Raw genomic sequence first — 21,769 nt, forward strand, 5'->3', positions numbered from 1 at the left:
TCCTGAAGCCTCAATCACCTCCCCTGCCCTGCCCTGCCCTGCTCTGCCCTCCCCTGCCCTGCCTTGCCCTGCCCTCCCCTCCCCTCCCCTGCCCTGCCTTGCCCTGCCCTGCCCTCCCCTCCACTGCCCTGCCCTGCCCTGCCCTCCCCCACTGTCTTCCTTTTCCTCTCCACTTGCCAGTCCCTCTGCCTAACTGTGCTGAACAGCAGTGACTTCACACATGTCCCAGTGTGGAAGGACAAATGCCTGCAGAGGAAGACCGGCAGGTACTTTAAGTGAGTGGTCTGGGGCTGATAGGGCAACTGCAGAGAATCCCCTTTGTCCTGAAGCAGGAAGAAGCATCCAAATCCACTGGTAGAGGAGCCTTCTTCACACTGTACTGGGATGGGAGGGTCTCAAGGCGGTGGCTGCCCCAAACTAAAGGGACCACATGTGAAAAGGCTCAGAGGCTGTAGCTGTGGGTCACAGCCAGCCTCACCAGACTCTAGGGCTCCTCCTTCCTGCTCCTTAGAAAAGGAGTTTTATGAAGCAAATGTCAACTCAGTGCCCACTCAGCAGCTTTCTTCTTGACGTATTAATTGAATGTGACCTGGCAATCTAGGAGAGGGTGGACGGATTAATGGAGCCTCAATAGTGAGGATGTGGTATAGACACAGAAGAGGCTCCCTTGAGAGTCCAGGATGCCCAACCACTGCTCACAGGATGTGTGCTTAGGGTAGTTTACCTAGAAATGATTACAATAATAATAATAATAAATCCCGAGTTGCTACTTCGCTTTTAGGCTCATGTCAGCTCTGTGAGGCAAGACCAGAGGGTTGAGCATCTCTCTGTGCTACACTTGAAGCCAGAGCCCAGCCTACCCTACTCTACTTTGCTCCTCTCTGCAGACCCAAACTGGCTCACTTCTTTCCTCCCTCAAGTGCTCAGCCTCATTGGCAGGACTCAGGACTCCCACCACTTCCGCAATAAGCCCCAAATAACCTTTGCAGCTTCCGCTCCTCACCAGCCTCCCTTCCCCTCCTTCCTCCTTCCCATTCTCTGTTACCACCATCCTCATCATCCTGAGCAAAAAAATGCTTGGAGACTCGGAGCGTCAGGGAGGGTGGCAGAGAATGGGGTAGGGGTGGGGGTCAGGAGGCTGTGCTCTGTGACCCTGCAAGGACAGCGTCCGTGGGGTCTGACACATAGGTGTCCAGGTGGATGCAGCAAAGGTAGCTGAGGAGGGCTGGGCGTCAGCCGCTCTTTGGGGGGGGGGGTCTTAGTTTGCCTTTTGCTGTTGTGTTAAAACATTGATGAGATTCAACTTGTGGGAGGAGAGGGATTATCTTACGCACCGCCTAGAGAAGCCAAGGCAGGAATTGAAAAAGATATCATGGCAGAATGCAGTATACTTGCTTGTTTTCCCTGGCGTGCTCAGCCTGCTTTCTCATACAACCTAGGGCCCCTGCCTAGGGGTGGCCCTGCCCACAGTGGCCTGGACCCTCCCCCATCAATCATCACTCAATAAAATGCCTCGAGGGACTTGCATATAGGCTAGTGTGATGTGGAGGTCATTCCTCAATTGAGGTCCCCACTCCCCCAGATAACTCTGTGTCAACTTGCTTTCTTGGAGGGCAAGTTGGGCTTGCTGGGCTGGGCCAGTAGGGAAATGTGGCTGCAGCCTAGGGGCTCAGGCCACACAGGGGTCTAACTATCTGCCATACAATTGCTACTCAAGATCTCAGTGGTGTTTTGGTACTTTGTGGGGTCTGCATGGCAAGATGACTGCATATGGCCCTTGGTGGGACAGGGACACTTCACTGCAGTGGCATGCATCCTTAGGGAGCAGGGTAAGATGCTGTTCAGCCAGCTGGTGGGCTGGAAGGAGTCACACCTGACTGGGGTTTGTCGTCATGTCGGCTTGCTCTGTGGCATGCTGCCCCCTGCCCTGTCACTGGTGTTCTCTGGGAAGACTATGATGTCATTATACCACTTCCCTCTGTTTCTCCACAGTCCCTCTGTCAGGGGACGTGCTGTGTGAAGGCGATGTTGTCCTACTCCACCTGTTTCTCTCTGGTTCCCTTGGCTTCATTTCTATCTGCCATCTTGGATGTGCCTGGCACAAGTCCTATGCCAGTGAGCTTGTCTATTGCTCTATTGCCTGCTAGCCTGTCCTCCCTGGTCTTGGCTTCCTTACTCTGCCCCTTCTTTAGGAGGCTCTGCCAAACAATCCCTGACACAAACCATGCTCTCCTTACTTGCTCTATAGCTTAACTATTTTTCCCCTCTGTTTTCTCCCTCCTCATAACCACTGCCACTAGAACGTAGGGCCCAGGAGATTTGGGGGTTTGCATTGTTTATCCCCAGCTGCTTTGGGGTAAGGTGCATCTCAGATACAAGCTGTCTATAGAACAAATGGAAACAATATTTCCCCATGTTACAGGGTGGGAAACAGAAGCTAGTGGGTGCTTTAATGAGCCCATGTTCATGCGCTCGGCATGTGGGAGTTGATTCCAGAATAGCTAGCGCTTATTAAGCTCTTTGCAGCACAGTGACCCTGAAGTCAGAGCCTCGTGCCCTCAGTGAAGGCATCTGTTGCTCTGAGTTTCCAAGAGTCTTCATTAAGGCACGTTCATGGGAAATATGGTCCTGATTCATTCCTCTGGGCATTTGAAGCTTTTCCTGTTGGATTCTGTTGTCACCCTTCAAATGTCCTGGCTGCCTAATTCTCCCTCCTCTGCCATGCTCACTGTCCTTCTGTGTCTTTGGTATTTTGGTACCTTATTGGTTCTGATGTTTCTACCTGTGAATGGCTAATTTAATCAGATAATTAACTTACTTTGAGACAGGGTCTCACATTGTAGCCCATGCTTAATTGAAACTCACTATTTACACCAAAGCGGCTCCCAACTCACAGAAATCCTCCTGCCTCAGTAGTCAGGCTGAGTCACTATCCCCAGTTCATTTTATTTATATTTCTTGGAACTCTGTGGGCTTTCTGATCATTTTGCCATTTATTTCTAAGTTTCATTGGAAGGTTCTCATCTTTACTTCTTCTGAAGTCTTCTGTAGTGTTCTTTGCCCCTCTGTGGCTCCCTCACTTTCCCATTCACTGTGTTCATAAGATTCTTAGTAACCTCTACCACGTGCTCTTTGATTTCTCCTCACTTGGTCTAGTAAGCTAATTTGCCTGTGTCCTCAACTTCTGTTTTAATAATACTTGCTTTTTTTTCTAAAGGTCTGATTGCTTTAAAAAAAGAATCTGACTTATCTGGGTATTTGTTGTTGTTGTTGTTGTTGTCTGTCTGTTTGTTTGTTTTGCTTTTATTTTTTCATAAGTTTGTCAACCTGATTTTATTTTTTTCTTTTCTTTAAAGCCATTAAGTGACTTTATTCAGTGGTCTGTATGCAATAATTTTAATTTCCATAGCCGTTGTGAGGTTTATTCTCAGCTTTGTCATTTCCCCATAGTCTTCCTCATTTGCCCTACTGTCCTGAGGATTTTAAGTAAGCCTTTCCTTTCCATTTCAGACCTGCCTGCCTGAGTTCCAGATAGAGTTGGTCCCATTAGTCATATTGCTGGAAATACCAGTGACTGAACCATGAATGGCCTACTTCTCAAGCTGCACATACAATGTGAATTCTGATCCCCAAACCTCCATGAAGAGGGGTTTATGGATTCTTAAGGAGGTAGCCATTACTTCTTGTTCCAGGCCCAGAACATGACTAAGTAGTTATCCATTGTGCACTAGGGGTGTGTCTTCTCCAAGTCTTCCACTAAAGCTGTGATCCCTCAGGGATTCTAGCTCCATGGGCATCTCTGGTCTAACTCCTTCACTGTTTAGGGTCTAGATTTCATCTCCCTTCTCCAAACATCAGGCCCAAGCTCCAGGCTGGCAGAGATAATGCCCAAAGGGGCAACCCAGTTTGTGTACCTGGTACTGTGCCTGCTTTTTCAGACCTTTGGTGTGTTTTCTGTTCTCTTATTTGTCTTCCAGATCATCTTTACATTAAGAAACTATTTAAGAGGACTGGAAAGATGGCTCAGCAATTAAAAGCACTGACTGCCCTTCCAAAGGACCCAGGTTCAAATTCCAGTACCCACACAGCAGCTCACAACTGTCTATAATTCCAGTTTCAGGGGAACCAACCTTCACATGGACATACGTGGAGACAGAACACCAATATAAATAAAAATTTTAAAAAGAAATGATTTAAAACATTATCCAGTACCAGGAGAATTCCATCAAATGTGTACTTGGTTATATTCTTAGAAACATAAGATCTAGTGTGTGGTTCAACAAAATATTACACTTACTGATTTGTTTTGCTCTGTGTAAAAACAGTCTCCGAAAGGAAACTGAAATTATGAATAAACAGTTAATATGTAAAGCATATCTATTTCTCAGCCCACTGCCAAAAAGTAAGTAGTTACCAGTCTTGGTCTGAAACCTCCCCTTCTGAATGAATGTGTCTTCTGATTTGTTCTTGGGAAGGCATTTTCCTGCCTTGCTGTAGTGAGCACCTTTCCCTGGACTCGGCTAATATGGTTCAGGAATGAACCCCGTGTCCCCAAAGGTCCATGTGGTAAGGGTCTGGTGGCCAGGCTGGTGCTGTTGGGAGTGGGAGAAACCTTAAGGGGTGGACCTTAGCCTTTCAGTCAGCTGACAGTCCCCAGAACTCTGGAACCCTGGCCTACTTCTCTTTCCCTTTAGCTTCTGAGCCGAGAGCTAAGTGGTCTTGCTCGCCATATACCTCCTACCAGGATACGCTTCCTTATCAGGTCAAGTCAATCATAGACTAACGTTTCTGAGGCTAGGAGCCAAAATAAGTCTTGTAGTAATTCCCCGGGAACCTGATATGGTAATAGAGATGCTAATCCCATTGTCTTTCTTTCTAAAAGTCATTCTAAGTGACAAGAGTGTACATTTGTGCCGTTGTGTGCCTCAGTAGAGATGGTATTTGGATAAAAGTCTACCTGACTCTGGGTCTTAGATGCTTTCTTGGGGCTTCTGGAGCCACAGTGCTCCCAGCAGAAGCTCAGAGACACGATCAAATACAAGGCAGTAATAATGGGAGACGGTACATAGAGTTTCCTGGACATGAAACCATGCTGCATGCCATCTTAGCCGTTTAGCCCTTAGCCCTACGAGGTTAAGTGGTCATCATCTTATGTTATAGATAAGGAAACCAAGGGCTAAGGATATTCACTTGCCAACATCCTATAAGAAGCAGAGAGTAGAACCCAGAACCCAGGTCTCGCTCCTTCCATACCACGGCTTTCCCCTGGGAGGTTAGATGACTGCAGCACTCTGTGAAAATGCCAAGATGCTTTGATAGACCTTCAGCAGTCCCAGCTATGGACTATAGAGAGCTGCCATTGTGATGGCACAGTCTGAAGACCTCAGTGGAAACAGCACCCACTTGCACAAGCTGGGGACCATCAGCGTTCTATCATGGAAGTGAGAGGGGCTCCTAAGGCCCTACCCCTTACAGGAGAACTACTGATAGCTAAGGATTGCAGGGGAAGGGAGAGAAAGCCTTGGTGCTATAGCCACCGGTCCCTACTTAATCAAATAACCCCAACCATGCTCATGTAGGCAGCCCTAATTGAACTCAGAGGCTTGAGCACACACACACATACACACACACACACACACACACACACACACACACACACACACACACACAAAGTCATAAAAGTAAAAGGAAGAGAAAGGAATTTGGTGGGACAGGAAATAAAAGAGAATCAATGGAATTCTTTCCATGAAAGAACTTGTAGATACTATGAATATATGAAATTCTGAAAGAATAAATAAATTTTTAAAAAAGCTTATATACTTTAAAGGAAAAGAAATCAGCACTCACACTGGAGCCCAAACAGTTCAAAGCTCAATACTGCCCCTAAGGTGCTATGTAATTGCATGTAAGTCATGTAGCTCTTCAGAGCCTCTCTTTGTTTAATTTTTAAATCGGGGATAATTTCTTGTGGGGTCATTGTGAGATTTAACTAAGACTGTGTAAGAATACAAATATTCACTTATGTATATAACGTGACACAGCTCGCCTATGATCCCAACAACTTGGGTAGCTGAGGCAGGAGGTAGCTAAAGGGTCAAAGCCTGCCTTGGCTACAGATTAAGTCTAACTCCAGATGATGTAATGTGAGGAGATCCCATTTAAACTCCGTTTTTAGCTTTTAAAGGGATTGGCTCCAGCTCAGTAGCAGAGATTGTGTCTGGCATCCCCGAGGCCCTGTGTCCAGCCCGCAGAAGAACATGCAGTGCATGCGACTGCTACACATACCAGGTTTTGACATTCTTTTCACAAACTGCTGTTAAGCAGTCACTGCGGACAGACACATACATTCCCCCCTGTCTAGACGCACACAGTGGCGGGCATGGGCAGTGCCCAGGCTGTCCAGACATGCTGTGCTATACTTCATGAATCCATCATGAAAAATAGCTTTGCTGGCAAGGTGGAGAGATTAGGTGAATGTGAATCCTTCAGACAAACTTCTGGGCTGTATTTTTCCCTGTGCACATTAAATGTGATGACATCTATCCTGTCATTCTGACTCGTGGGGCCTGTGGGTTTTTCCAGCTAGCACGGGGGTGTCAAGCATGGTGTGGGTCAAATATAAACTCCGACTCAGCTTCACATGGGGATGGAGTCTGCCCAGGAAACTTCAGCTGCCTTCCTTCCCACTCTCTGGTCTTCCTTCTCTTAGGAAATCTGGCCTTTGGAGACAATTCTAACAAGAGACGATAGCCCAGTGGACATTTATAGCTGCTTGGTTATCTTTTCCAAGTTATCAAGTATGTAGTACACTGTCCTTCTAGTGTTACACCAGATACCTGTCTCAGACTGATACCCAAAGATGCCTGCAGCCCCTACCAATCTACTCAGCCCTGCCTAAGCCCTGAGCTGTTCCTAGCCCAGCAACCAGAGTCCCAGTCTCACTAGAACTGCTGTTATCCTTCTGCCTCAAGCCTGGAATCCTGGCACCTAACAGAAACCCCCCAGATGCAGCCAATGCATGTTCGTGCCAACTGCATGCTCACAGGGGTTGGCCAGTTCCATCACAGTGGCCTTCGTCCTTGAAGTCTGCTCAAAACTGTTTCCTACAAGGACACCCTGACTATGATCTCTACCCATCTGGCTGGGCCCTGTCAACTCTGGGCTTCCTTTTTCTATGTGGGCAGTGGGTTCAAGTTCCTGTAACTTCTTCCTATCTGAGTCCAGCTGTGAACAACTTGAGCCCCTGCGATCATGAGGCCACTCACACCTGCCTACCAGGGTTGACCAAGGCCTGGCCTTCTCTGTCTGCCCCTCCTCCTGTATTGGGTGGGAGACAACTGTGGACTCAGATAGAGCCATGGTTTGTCATAGGATTTTACTTTTAAAGACTATGGTAACCTTTGGAGCCATGCTTCTTGGACCCTTAAAGTTCACATCCTGCTGGCCAGTGCTGCACCCAGAGGCCTGAGCTGCAATACGAAAGGTCTCCTATTTGTGTTTTTAATACCATACCTCTTGTAGTCTTCTTCTGTGACTATATCTTCACACAGTTAAATATCACAGTATATAATATATACCAGCTTGCAGCTAGCCTCACATTTAACATTCTACTATAAACATTTTAGGCATCCTTGCAAGGATGAATGTCCCTTAAGCTGTCATGTATTAAGACTGCTTCCAACTTTACCTACTCAGATGAACTCACTTATGCAAACTATTATTCTCCTATTTGGGGATTATACCTTTAGAACAAACTCCCAGAAGTGAAGTTTCTAAGCAGGTCTCTAAGACCCTAAATCTATTACCTGTCTCCATCCAGGGCCTGTATGTTGTTGAGGGATGAACTCAAAGGTTCCCACCTACAATCCTTTGTTTGAGATGAAGCTGACGACTGTGATCACAATAAAATAGAGCAGCACAGGTTGCTATTAATTTCAACACTAAGAATTAGGACTGTCTCACACAGAAGCATGTGGAACTGAAAGTCACGCGATTAAGCAATATTTCCAAATGACCCCAATCACTTCCTAATAATAAGAAAGTCACTGAGATTTGTATCTCTAATTATTTTTGTAGACTCTTCTCTCACAGCTATGAACTTCAAGGTGAGTCAGCAGACTGAGCAGTCAGACCTGGAGATGGGGACTCTATTTCTGAGTTTCTTATGTAGAACGTGAACCCAAGACTTCAGCCGCTCACAATTCCATTTATGCAATAAAATTTTTAAAAATGTCTATATTCTCCGTGATCCTTCCTTGATCTGTGAAGGCAGAATTAATCACTCTCCATCCTATAGCTCATTGCCCAGGCCTCATTTAACACTTACTTTGCTCTTGGTCAAATTGCAGTTCTTTGTTCAAATGTCTCTCCAAGCTGGGACTCCTGGAGGGTACAACTCTCAGGTTCTTTGACACAGCACAACCATCAGTGCTTAACTGCTGATCATAGATGTGTGGGGAAAGCTTGCCTGTTTGACAGTGTGAGCCTGAGGTTGGTGCTTTGGGGATATAGTGTGGCATCAACGAGGAGGAGACCCTACACTAACCCAGAGACTGCTCCCAGAACAACAGTGACAAAGAAGAATTTAAAATGGGAGGGCTTGGTTGTGAGATGCTCGGTGGGAAAGGGTGCTTGCCTCCAGGATTATTGGCCTGAGTTCGATACCCAATCTCCACATGGTGGAAGGACTAATTCCTGCAAATTGTCCTCGAACCTCTGCTTGTGTCTGTCACTTCAGAGATCCTTCTGGAATGTCTTCTGGGTTCAGGAGTGGTGACAAGTGGCGGGATGCAGCTTGCACTCTACCTTCCTGGGATTCAGAACATCCCAATAAAACACAGACCTTCCGATGAGTATCCATGCATAAGGGAGAGGTGAGTATGCAAACCACAGGAGATAGGGCAAAAGCAATCTTCCTCACCAGTCGGAGGTCACCACACTCCTTCTATTACCTAGAAAGCATGCAGGATTTTTCTCAGACAGCTCCCAGTCTCCATTTTTCTCAGGCAACTGCCATTCTCCTGCAGCTGTTTTCCATTTGGTAGCAACCTTCCGAGGATACATGATCTAGACATTTGAAATCTGCTAAATCTTACTGCAGATTTCCCTGGGGACTCTCACATATGTAGTGTCTCGTTGTAGAAAAGCCGTGACTTCTAAGTGAGCAAATACTTGAAATGTGCTACATATAATTGGAGAAAATAGCTAAGACTTAAGGACAAAGATTCATTACAAGTGGCTCAGGAGATGACCCAAGGGTCAAAGGCCTGTAGCACAAGCATTAAGCACAAACACTTGAGTCTGGATTCCCAGAAGCCCACATAAGTACCAGGTGGGCATGAGACAGCCAGTCTAAAATCCTGGCACTGGAAGGTGGGGACCGAAGACTCACGTGGCAAGCTAAGTATCTAGTTAGGCACAGCGGTGAGCACTGGTTTTAACTGCGAGACCCCACCTCAGTGGACAGGTGGAAATGCACTCCCACACATGTGCACATAAAACATGTAAAACCTGCACATACGCAAAATGCAAGAGATTTACTAAGGAAAAGCATTGAGTAGTGAACCCCCAGTGGTACAGCATAGCATCAGACCTTGTGGTGGTTTGAATATGCTTGGCCCATGAGAAATGGCACTATTAGGAGGGGTTGCCTTGGTGAAGGAAGTGTGTCACTGTGTAGGAGGGTTCTGAGGGCTCCTAGTGCTAAAGCTCCACCCAGTATGGAAGGGAGTCCCCTCCTGGCTGCCTGCAAAAAGAGTCTCTCTACCTGGCTGCCTTTGGGTCAAGATGTAGAACTCTCAGCTCCTTCTTCAGCACCACGCCTGCCTGGATGCTGCTATGCTTCCCACCATGGATAATGGACTGAACCTCTGAACATGTAAGCCAGCCCCAATTAAGTATTGTCCTTACAGGAGTTGCCTTCATCATGGTGTCTCTTTCATAGTAGTGAAATACAAACTAAGACACACCTCCTGTTCTCTCTTATAACATGTGTGAGCAGGGGACCGTGGGCCAGAGAATAAGGGTCTCCACACAGTGTCCTCTCAGGTCTCATTCAGTCTTTTATATCCAGATTAGAAAACTCGGTGGGCCTGGCCCACCACACAGAATAAGTAGTTCTTTGGAAAGATCCCACCACATGCTGATGTCACATGAGCAATGGGTGCAGATCCCTCTTCCCATCTCAACATCGTTGAGGATTCATTAAAGACAGAAGTAACTAATACTGTCCTTGTCCCACTCTGTAGTAGCTTTCTCTTCTTACCTCTTCATTTGTTTCTCCATCCAGTTACTTCTTCCGACTAGTGATAATGTTTATCATGAGCAGCAGGCAGCCACGCAGCCCATTGTTCAGGAGCTGTGGTGTAAGCCTATCACCTCCCTGTCTTGTGTCTACATGTCATCATGTTGTCTTCTTTTTATGGGTCTCTGCATACCCATTTTCTCTCCTTACTAGGACACCGGTCATGACAAGGACACTGCATTAACATCCACTTGGACTTTATTTATCCATTAAGGACTTTATTTTAACTCAGTTACCCCAATAAAGACCATATTTCCATATAAGGCCACAATATAAGTTGCAAATTAGGATTAAATCTGAATTTGGAGGCAAAGACAACATGATTCACTCACAGCATTCATTCATTCATTCAGTCAGTCATTCTTCCAATTATAATGGAGAACAGAGATTCCAGACATTGATTTGGGTAGAGACAAATTAGATCAACCACAGAAGACTTCATACCTGAAGGCAGTATTGCCAGACAGATCAGCTGACACAACACAGGATAAGCCAGAGGGGTCACAGGGATGGGGAGGACTCGTGGCTCACAGAGAGTATCATGGAAAGTTTCCTAGAGGAGTAAGAGCTGCATGCCAGGCAGGTGGGAAGACAGGAATGCACAGACTCCAGGCAAAGGACCCTGCAAAAGGGAACTGATAGGGGTGCAGGAGGGAAGGTGTGTTTTAGAAGTTCAGGTGATAGGGATGGAGCCTAAGGCATGTGGAAGGGCAATGGGAACAGGGAAGAAGGTCCTGGCAAATACTCCCCACAGGAGCAGAGACATAGCTTGTCTCAGAACTCAGGTACCCAAGAACCTCCCCTTCTGTGTGGAACAGTCTGAAGAAACAGGAGCCAGAGAGAGTCCAGACATGGAAGCTCACCTACTAAGGTCAATGTCCGCATGGGAAACAAGGGCCACCAAGAGCCTTTCAAGCCCTACATATTCTCACTTTACCGACCCTCTAATAAGTGTGCTGAATTGGCTTTCAGATACACTGAAAATTAGAAGGGAGGGGACAGGATATCACAGGCACATGATTTGCAGAGGAGGAAGAAACAGCTTCTAGCCAGAAAACAGAAAAGTAAGAAGAAAATAATCACTCGCAAAAGTCACGCTCTTCGAAGACACTGACAGAGAGCAGTCCCAAACCAGGTTGCGGAATCATCATTCAGACAAAAAGCCCCAAGATGGGTGTGGTGGCGTACACTTGTCCTCCCAGTGCTGAGAAGATGGGTGTAAAGGATGGGATGGAGCCCAGCCTGGATTGCATGGGAAGCCTCTGAAAGAAGAGAGCAGGGAAGAGAGAAAGGGAGGAAGGATGGAAGGGAAAGGAGGAGAAGGAAGAGTAGCAAACTCATGGAATGAGTAAATCTAGTAAGTAAAGATGCTTAGACACGTACACACAAGACCATTTAAAAAACAGAAAATACAAGGGCTCTCAAGTGTTTCTAACAATCAAAGACTCACCATGATGCTAAAAGCCAGTCTTGACCAAACTGAAAGTGCTCATGGATCTGCAGTTGACTGTTGGAAGGTGCTATAGTAATTGCTTAGACCCAACTGTCTTTTGAAAAAGAGAATCCCAGTGTAGGGAAGGGACTTTCCCAGAACCATGGGAAACGAGAGGAACAGAGTCAAAGAGCTGGGCCCAGGTCCTCTGGACCACCCATTCTAGATCATCTGGGAATGGCAGGCTTAGAGGTAGGTCCAAAGTACAGGCTGAGAAGGTTCCAAACACTAAGCTCTAGGTCGTGCCTCATCCTCCAGTGTGAGACCCAGGGCCATATGACCATTCCTGGTTTGTGTGGTTATACTCATTTGAATGGCTCTACAAGCCAGGTGGGGATTACCATGTGATGCACTGGTGCCTGGGACACTAGAGAAGAGAGGAAGAGACATGTCAGGTCCTGGTTGCTAGCAATGACTGCTAGCAACATCCCAGAGCCCTTTGCTGCTGGCCCAACAGTCAGTGAGATTTCCTAAGAGAGACTCTGAGTGGTAAGCAATACAGACAGGATTCTTTCCATGTGCATGCAAAGCCTCAGAGGGGGCTGGCTACATTGCCTACACAATAGAAATTTCAGATACAAAATCAGTACCACATGGTCTCTGTGCTTTGCAGATGCTGAACCTCACTCATAGCAGGTGTCCTGGGGCAGGGGTGGCAGTCAGGGGTGGGGTGGGGTGGAACAACACTTCGCTATTTGGTTTCTGCAAATGCAATTTGGTAAGTCTCTTGCATCATGGTTTTCCCTTGTTGAGAACATCTGGTATTTAGCTCTCACTGGGGCTTATCTACGGCGAGCTTCCAAACACTTCTCTATGTAACATTCTGCCACCCTGTATGTTGGCTTTAGAACCTTCCAGAGCCTTCACAGCTTCCTGTCAGATGAGTGTGGCAGTTTAGAAAGTGGTGCTACCATCACTGTGACTGCAGATAAGAGACCAACCCCAGCCACTTTCTTTAACACACATTTGTCCTCACCACAAAGGGCTGAGGGCTCCCGGAGAGAGTGACACTGAGCTGTCAAGACAGAAATGTTTGCGGAAAACATCTTTTCTGTCCACCCCCTTTTTCTAAAATAATACTTGCCTTATAAGTATTCTAACTATTTCTCTTATAAATGAGCATGTTTTGGGTTACATAGGAAAGAGCCTAGACATCTTTGATTGTCTCGGATATAATGACTGTTTTGATTAACGAGGCAACTTTACAATAGGAAAGAGGCAAACCACAAAATAAAACTCTGGCTAGCGCGTCTTGGTATTTCTGAAGAACGTGTGCCAGACTTGGTTGAGATCCTGAAATGGTCGCATGGGGCTGTGTTTTGTAATGAGGAGGGGAGCAGGTTTTTAAACCAAAAGATAGGTCCTAATTTGTGTATGACAGTAGGACCCTGTGTCCTCAACTCTACCCCTAGGTTCCCCTCAGCTCTACAGTTCAGCCAAAGCAAGCAAGTTCCTTCTGTAAGGGACATTGTCTGGTCTAGGGAAATATGGTACTGGACTCTGAGACTCACTGAAGAATCGTTCAGAACACTTCAGGTCATGTCCTCCAGGGATGTTTGCACATACCAAGAGATGTTCAACCCTCCAGGTTTTCTTCCTGTCCCCCTCACCAGGTGACAATATCATGCTGCTTACAATCCTCCAGTTCCCAGTCACCACGGTGTTCTCGTGTTCTCGCTGCCTTTCTGAGCAGAAGGCTGCTCAGAACTCCTCTCTCTGACCCACAGGCCAAGAAAAGCCTTGCTGTCACTGAGATCTAGATCTCTTCTGGGTCCACAAAGTGGTGGATATCCAGTGACTTTCTTAATTACGTGTATGCTTTAGGTGGGATAAGTTTCAGGCCTTTCTGTGACCTCCTCTGATTACCACGATGATGTTATGGGCAAGAAGTTATTTTCTTTATTTGGTAAACTAGGGATTTGAGGCTCAGAGAAATTAGTAAGATATGCCCAAGATTACAGGCAGAAAACAAAATAAAGAGCCAGGATTCGAGGCTAGCTGTCTCTGCCTCCCATGGTCTTCCTACCGTGCTCTGTAGACTTGGCTGAATTCCTTCCGTGTGTGTAATGTTTGATAAAGACTACATTGAACTGTGACCCGCCGGTCGCCCATTCTGCACTCATCCGGCTCAGCCCAGACAAGCAAGCAGGAGCAGGGGAAGCTTGCCTTCCAGGGCTCGTGATGATTTGTGGCGGGTGGCGTTCCTTCTCTCTTGTTTTTCTTGTGCTTTCCACAGTGTGGGGCCCAGCAGTAAGAATCTGGGAATCTTGCCTCTGAGTTCTGTTTTCTTGGACCAGTCTGACAAGTGATGGAAGTGCTTAGGGACCAGACCCGGCTGAATGAATGACTTCTATAAACTGTCCAGATCCTGCATTGGTGAGAGGACCAGGAGGTGAAGCCAAACCACACAGTCTACCACTGTCTCCTGCACCCTCATCTCTGCCACTTATCAGAGAAAACATAGAGCAGACACTATCTCTTTGAAGGGGTTTGAGTCCTAGAAAATATGAGCTAAATTTTAAGTACAATTTTAATTTTAATGAAAGCTTCAGGGAGTGCTGTTTGTTTGTGTTGCTTATCTTTCATACCTGGTGATTAAGTTAATTTATGCTTAATGGAAGAGGGTATCTCTAATCCCCAGACAGACTGAACATCTGTCTAGGACTGTGTTTCTGGAAGCCGTGAGCTGCTAGAGATGGATGCAATGAGACCAGGGCGTTGCTGAATAGACACCCGAAGGCTGTGCAAGGAGGACCAGGGACATCATCATGTCTGCCCAGTGCTTGTGCTGAAACCAAATCAACGTTCTGAGCATCTCGTCTGTCACTCCTTCAGTATCCTGCCTCCCGCTCTTTCATGTTATTCCCTGGATGGAGCTATGGAAAGGAAGTTGGGCTGCCGGGTATAGATCTACCATTAAAGCTAGCTACTCCCAAACCCCTCCCACATCTGTGCGTGTCTGCAGTCCCAGACGCTCCCACTTGCATGCACTCTCAGCTGGCTCTCCCAGGTCTGGAGGGAGCAATCATTCTCCTGCTTTACATTTTGGGAAACAAAGCCTCCAAAGGCTGAAGTAGCTTGCCTCAGAAACACAGCTTCTAAGCACCAAAGCTAGTATTGATCCAAATTCAGTCTGTTCTTGTTTTTACTCCCATAATAATGGATCAAACCACTTTGTCATGTGCTCTTGTAAATAAGGCTTCATTGGAACACAGCCACGTATATTTAAGCATTGTCTATAGTTACATTTCACATTGCAATGGCTGTCTCTTTGCTTCATGGCCACAATGATGTGAGTAGCTTTCTCTCTCACCACACCCTTCTCCCATAACTTTTCTGTCTCGTCACAGGTAGAAAAGCAATGTAGCTAGCCAACCACTGATTGAGACTTCTGAGACCATGAGCCAACTAAATTCTTCTTGTCTCTTCAACTATTCTATTACAGTGACAAGCTCATGACTAACACACCATCCCCACAGTGGCTCCATCATACAAGGGACCTGGGACAGAATGTGTGACTTATTCCCTCTCTAACACGTCAATCTCCCTGTAAACGATCCTTCCTCTCAGTCACAGAGCAGATGGCTGCTGGCAGAGGCATAGGATGGGCTGCACCACACATGAGACTAAATGTTCACACACCACAGTGAAGTGAAAAACACAAAAGGTGTGTGTGTGTGTGTGTGCGCGTGCGTGCTCGCGCACGCTCGCTGGTGTGAACATATGGAGATCATGCCTTTATGAAACCATGCTGACAACATTAAGTTCAATCATGTGAAATTGCAGACATTTTGACACATGGAAGTCCCAATTTCACATTTAATTGGTGATAATTGGTATTTAGGAATTATCACTACATGGAGACATAAAATGTTGGCAACTTTCTTCATGTTAGCTCCTGTGTGTGTGTGTGTGTGTGTGTGTGTGTGTGTGCATGCACGCATGAGTATGTATGTGTGCATATTTACTTATCTTCTACAAGCAGCAGCTGGCCCCAAACACCCTCATAAATTTTGGCAGTAGCAATCAAAATTTAAAATCACCTATTCTTTGACCTAACAATTTTTTTTCTAAGGATCCAGCCTGCAGATGGATAGGCAGCAGGGTCTTCCTGGCAGAGTGAACAAAATGTGAGACAGTGGAACGTCAGTTCCCATAATCAGGGGGTTGGTTATGAAGAGAATGAGAGGTCCTCAGATTCCAATGGCAAGCAGCAAAGGACAGCTCTGGATCTGCTCAGGTGGAGGCATGCCCTGACTGTCCTGGAGAACATCAAGCTCAAGTCTGAGAATGACAGACATATCATTCAGTAAAGAGTGGGCTCCTGCGTGTCTCTGAAGGTTTAAGGACTGAAATAAAGGGCTTGGGAAGCAGCAAGCAAGTAGAGAACAGTGGACTTTCATGGGGAAGTGGGGTCTTGGTTGACTTATACAGTGACGCTCAGGTGATGGAGTTCCTGCCTGGCTGAGGTAGCCCAGAGGCTGAGCCCTGGCACAACATCCACCAGGTAGCCCACACACTTACAATCCCAGTGCCAGGGGCTTTGGAGCTCTAGGACAGGAACAAGTTAGAGAACAGCCTGGAACATGAGACCCATCTCAAAAAAAAAAAAAAAAAAAAAACAACTTTAGTGGATAAATCATTCGCATTATTGATGATGGAGAAGCCTACTACTTTTACAATATTTTCAAATAAAGCAGTAAATGAAGGCAGCTTTGGTAAGCAGTGGGTAACTATGCACAGCATAACCAACAAGCAAAATTCATATTGGTTCTGGGATTCTGACCAGGTGTTCAGAGCAGGTGTTCTCTAAGCTAAGCCTTAGAAGAGTTGGGGAAAGAGCAAAGAAGTATGGTACCCCCTCTCCAAAGGGACCCTGAGCTTATTAGAGCTCTCAGGATGGCTAACACATTAGGGTTTGTTTTGCAGCTTGTGACATTCTGGTGGTTGTAAAAATTCTTATAGAACCAGATTTTCAGTTAAGATTCATATTACTTTATTCAAACAAATGCACTCCGCTCCACCCACTACCCCAGCATCATCTCTTACTTGGAGACTGGGGAGGACTTCACATTAAGGCTAGGGAGCTAGGGAGCAGCTGTAGACATGACCGATAGTTCACTCTGATCCCTTTCCTTTGCCTGGCAGAAATCAAACTCATCCAGGTTCCATGAGAGGCTGGCTCCAGCTCAGACTTGCTCAGGAACAGGTTGCTGTGGGTCCAGTGTTATTGGCAATACTAATTTATGGTTGGGACTGTGACTCAAATCTGGATAGTGTGATGTGTTGGAAAACCTACTAAGGTGTCTTTGCTATTTTTATTTTTATTTTTTAAATGAGAAAAGGTCTCATGTAATCCAGGATACACTTGAACAAGTGATGCCCCTGCTCTCACCTCCCAAGTGCTAGGGTTACGAGTGTACACCAGTACCATATCTGATTCCATCTTCACTCTTTAAGGATAGCATTTTAAAAAATACTAATTATTTTGTTACTTTTAAAAAATAAAAATCACTTTATCATAAAGAACGTATAAAAGAAAGAAAGAAAGAAAGAAAGAAAGAAAGAAAGAAAGAAAGAAAGGAAGGAAGGAAGGAAGAAAGAAAGAAAGGAAGGAAGAAAGAAAGAAAGGAAGGCCAAACACCACACAGGTAGATTAACACAACCATTCCAACTAGCACCTACCAGACCCAAAGACTATACATCTTGATGAACTTGTCTAGGGTTAGAATGGCCATTCTGAAGCTATGGTGCCTCACTCAAGGCTCCACATTATCACTACCAGTTATAGTCTTGTGTACTTATCCAACATGCCCCACCCTCTGACACACACACACACACACACACACACACACACACACACAAACCAAGACTGCCATGATAGAGTTAAAACTAGAAACACAACTGTTTTATACCTTCCTTCTGAAAGAAAATTAAAATTCAAGGTCCATGACTTATGCGGCTTGCTAGTTAGGAGGGCTTTTGGGCCTAAGACAAAGAACAGAGGCTGTAAAGTCATCCCAGGAATCAACTAGCCATAAAGATAGGGAAGACATACAAGAATGTCCGGACTGTCCCGGCGCCTCCCTATCTCCTGCCTTTCTGACATGGGTTAAATGTTAACCAGATGCTCTGCAGTTACCTCGATCTGCACATACAGTTTGCTGATGTTTACACTGTCCAATTGTGTGAAGCCACGCCAATTCCTCCCCTACCCCCACTCTTTTCCTATATAAACCCCTAACTTTTGAGCCTCATCGTCGACACCTTTGTCTCCTGCTTGAGATATGTGTTGGTCCGGAGCTCCATCATTAAACTACCTCGTGTGTTTTCATCAAGACAGTCTCTTGTGATTCTTTGGGTGTGCGCTATCTCATGACTTGGGTGGGAGTATCCCCACGGAGGTCTTTCACTTCAACACTTGTGTGTCCCTAACCTTCACTGCCCCCTTCCTTACCACTCAATATCACCCTTCCTCGGTCCCCCTTCTATGTGTTATACTGCATCCATTTGCGTACATTTACACGTGTACACATCATCTGAGAGAGGACATGTGATTCTTTTATTCTTTCTGAGGTTTGGTGACTTCACTTAATATTACTCATTGGGAGTGTTTAATATTAACATAATTGACTTATACACGGGAAGACACTCGCCTGTGGCCCACTGACCTTGAGATGCTACAGTCTAGGGATACCACATCTGTCACCAGTGGTGCAGCCCATCTGTGACTGAGACCAAAGCCACCGTGCCAAGGATGGAAGGGATGGCAGGGTGGGAACAACTCAATGGTAAGATGATGCCATCAACCCTCTGGGCTCACTGACTCTTTAGCTTTGCACAACTTTGTGGGAGAGAGGCCATCCCCTTAATAACTTAAAGCTGAATGCATTACCGGTGGCCAAAAGTATTTAAACTCATCCAGAAATGATCTTTCCCCCCGTAACAAGAGTCAGTCGTATATCTGGTCAGACGGGCATTTTTCATGGCACGCCATAAGTTAACTTTAACCACAATAAACACAGCTCCCTTTAAAACCCAGGAAGGTTGACAGACGTGAGACATCAATATGCTTAGTGAAGCTGGACTGTGTGTCAGTGTCTTCACAACGGTCAACTTTCTGTTGTGTGCACTTGCTTACTCTATCATAGAGAGAGGAGAGAGAGATAGATCATATCATCTAGAACACGAACACAAATTAAGGATAAAAGTTAATATAAGCTCTCTCTCTGTCTCTGTCTCTCTCTGTGTCTGTGTCTCTGTCTGTGTCTCTCTCTCTGTCTCTCTCTCTCTCAAGACAGGGTTTCTCTGTGTAGGCCTGGGTATCCTAGAACTCATTCTCTAGCAGCTCAGCTTGGGGATGGACCTGGCTGCATTTCTTCTCTTCCTTATCTTGGGCTCCCAAACAACAGAAAACAATAGCCAGATGCTGAAAGAAGCTGAAGTCATCAGTGCCAGCATGTGGCAACACTCACAGGTGAAAGACAAATGAACAGCTACTAAACTCCCCAGAGCTGATGGACATCACCACATATGACTGGGGGGCCAGACACCAAGGAGCATGGTGGGCACCGCACAAAGGCATTTGCATACAAAGCTCAAAAACCAGGTGAAATAACCTATGGGGGTAGGACTCAGGAGAGCAGCTACTATCAAGGAGGGAGGAGGAGGAGGGAGGAGGAGGAGGAGGAGGCATCAACGTGCACCGGGGGACACTTGTAGACCTTTGAGATACTAGAAATGTTATGCACCTCGTCCTCAGTCTGGCCACCCTGTGACAGCTTGCCGGGCAGTGCACCTATTGCTTGGGTGCCTTTCTCTGTGAATGGGTGTCCAATCAAAATGCAAATCCAATTAAACTGACATAGTTTACAAAGCTGAGGCTAAAAGATAGAGAAAAGGGGGCTCACTTAATTACAGAATTAAGTGTCCACCATCTTTGTAGTTTCTAACAAGATCAGCACTGAGCAACTTCAAAGATGACAATGAGAATTTGAAACGCCTTAAAACATTGATTAAAAAAAAAGAAGCATACATTTTCTTTGTAAGAAAGCACTTGAAGTGTTTTACACACAGATCTGTATGATAGATGACAGGTGACAGAGGCGATAAATAAAGCAGCGGTAGATGGCAAAAAGCAGATGGTGTACACGTGATAAGGGGTGGGGGACAGGTGGCATAAAATGCTTGGGACAAGGGATAAGGAAGTGGTGAGGGGGAGGAGGAGGAGGAAGGCTGGGGATGGCTGGAGTACACAGGAGACCAATGTGTGACGGTTATGTACTGTTACTAGGTTTAGGCAGCACACAAACCTGGCTCCAGGCTTCTGGAAAAGCCAAAGGAAGAGAAAAGAGTCGAGTTAGTCTCTGGGTCTCCAGATACCACAACTCTGAAGACATAGCAGCTGCTCACAAAGTTCAGCTTCTCACAACTGAGAGAAGCGAAGAGACTTGGGCCGAGACAGTGCATGCTGTTCCACCAGATGTCTGCTGTAGCATGCTAACATAGGCACTAACCAGGACAGTGATGATGATAACTCCGAGCGAGTTGGCACTTTGATACTCTATGTGCCAGGGACTGTGCTTAGATTCCCTACAGGGAGGAGTGAGTTTAAAATCTGTGCTTCTTACAGGACTCCTGTTGTTGGGGGCCCTGCCCCCGAGCAAAGGCAAGAAGCCAGTAGTTTAATGACACATAAGAGCAAGGCTCAGACAAGTTGCCTCTATCCCATGATGTCAAGCTGGTGAACCCTGTATCCTCCCAGGAAATCAGAGTGGATATCACCAGGCAGCTTGTCTGTCTTCCAAATGTATAATTAATTAATTTTTTAGGTAGTCATGCAAACCAAATGTAGAATTGATATCCTTTTCTGAAGGAGTGGTATCTAACTGGATTTGTACCTTCAGTCTAAAGAAGATAGCCAAGGTAATACATGAACAGGTCAGGATTTCCCACTAAAAACTCTCAAGTCTGCTCTGAGCACAGACCCATAGACATGACAGAGGCCCCCAAATGTTCACCACCCAGTATGGCCTTGGCCATTGCAGCCTGCTGTGTGACAGGAATCCCAGAATAACCGTTGATGTCAGTGGTGGCAAGGGTAGAGACCCAGCTGTCACCCACGGCAGCCCAGGGGTTGGGGTCCTTTAATCTTTTAGGTACTTTGACTCAGGTGAACCAACTTCTTGGCTCTGATGCAGAAAAGAATTTCAGAACAAACCGGCATAAAGTAGAGTTGGAGTTTATGAAATACATGGATATATATATATATATGTATATATATATATATATATATATATACATATATATATATATATATATGTATATATATATATATATACATATATATATATATATATATATATATGTGCACGGGGGTTAAGAAAGAGAAGCATTTGGGAACTAAGACTTGCCAGAGAGCATGGGTTTCTCAAAGGAGAGCAAAAATTGACTCTCAGCTGTAGACCTAATGTCATTTTCATGGCTCTTGGGTGACATGCCAAGGGGTGCTACAAAACTCCTTTTCCTACCCTCCCCCCAGCTGCCCCACCCCCACCCCCTGTCAAATAACTGAGATTTGAAGCTGGCTCCAGAGGCTCCCTGGACAGGGCTTACAATCTAAGAAGATAAGCAGGAGCTATTGGCTTGCATGGGGTGGCTAGGATGAGTCCTCTTACTGTAAATTGCTATCTGGTGAGATCTCCACAGGTTACTACCACAGAGGAAGGCCTTCAGAAAATGACTACTGGTTGTTCTGGAATGCTTGATAGGAGGCTTCAGCCAGACTCCAAGATGAGGGGCATGCCCCATAATTTTTCCTGTCCCCTTATCCTGCCTCAGCAGAAGAGGGATTCCCCACACAGAAGGCGTCCGTCCTTACTTCTGTGGTCCCCTCTGCCTAGGAAGTGGAGGAAGGCCACGTGCTGACCCACAGACACTGAGTGTGTCCTTAAGCTTCACAACTGCTGTGACAT

At 46.0% G+C, this 21,769-nt stretch overlaps 1 protein-coding gene and 1 long non-coding RNA gene across 2 annotated transcripts in view; one reads left to right on the plus strand and one right to left on the minus strand.

The window, feature by feature from the left end:
• Nucleotides 1–21,769, minus strand: part of Ttll11 (tubulin tyrosine ligase-like family, member 11) — a 228,581-nt gene that overhangs the window by 67,773 nt on the left and 139,039 nt on the right. The gene's annotated exons all lie outside the window — the stretch shown is intronic.
• On the plus strand, nucleotides 178–4,373 carry 9030204H09Rik (RIKEN cDNA 9030204H09 gene). Its single transcript, NR_040618.1, has 3 exons — nucleotides 178–275; nucleotides 3,511–3,669; nucleotides 3,978–4,373. It is a non-coding gene; the product is annotated as an RIKEN cDNA 9030204H09 gene (long non-coding RNA).

This window comes from Mus musculus, chromosome 2 (assembly GCF_000001635.26).
Source record: "Mus musculus strain C57BL/6J chromosome 2, GRCm38.p6 C57BL/6J".
NCBI classification, from domain to species: Eukaryota; Metazoa; Chordata; class Mammalia; order Rodentia; family Muridae; genus Mus; species Mus musculus.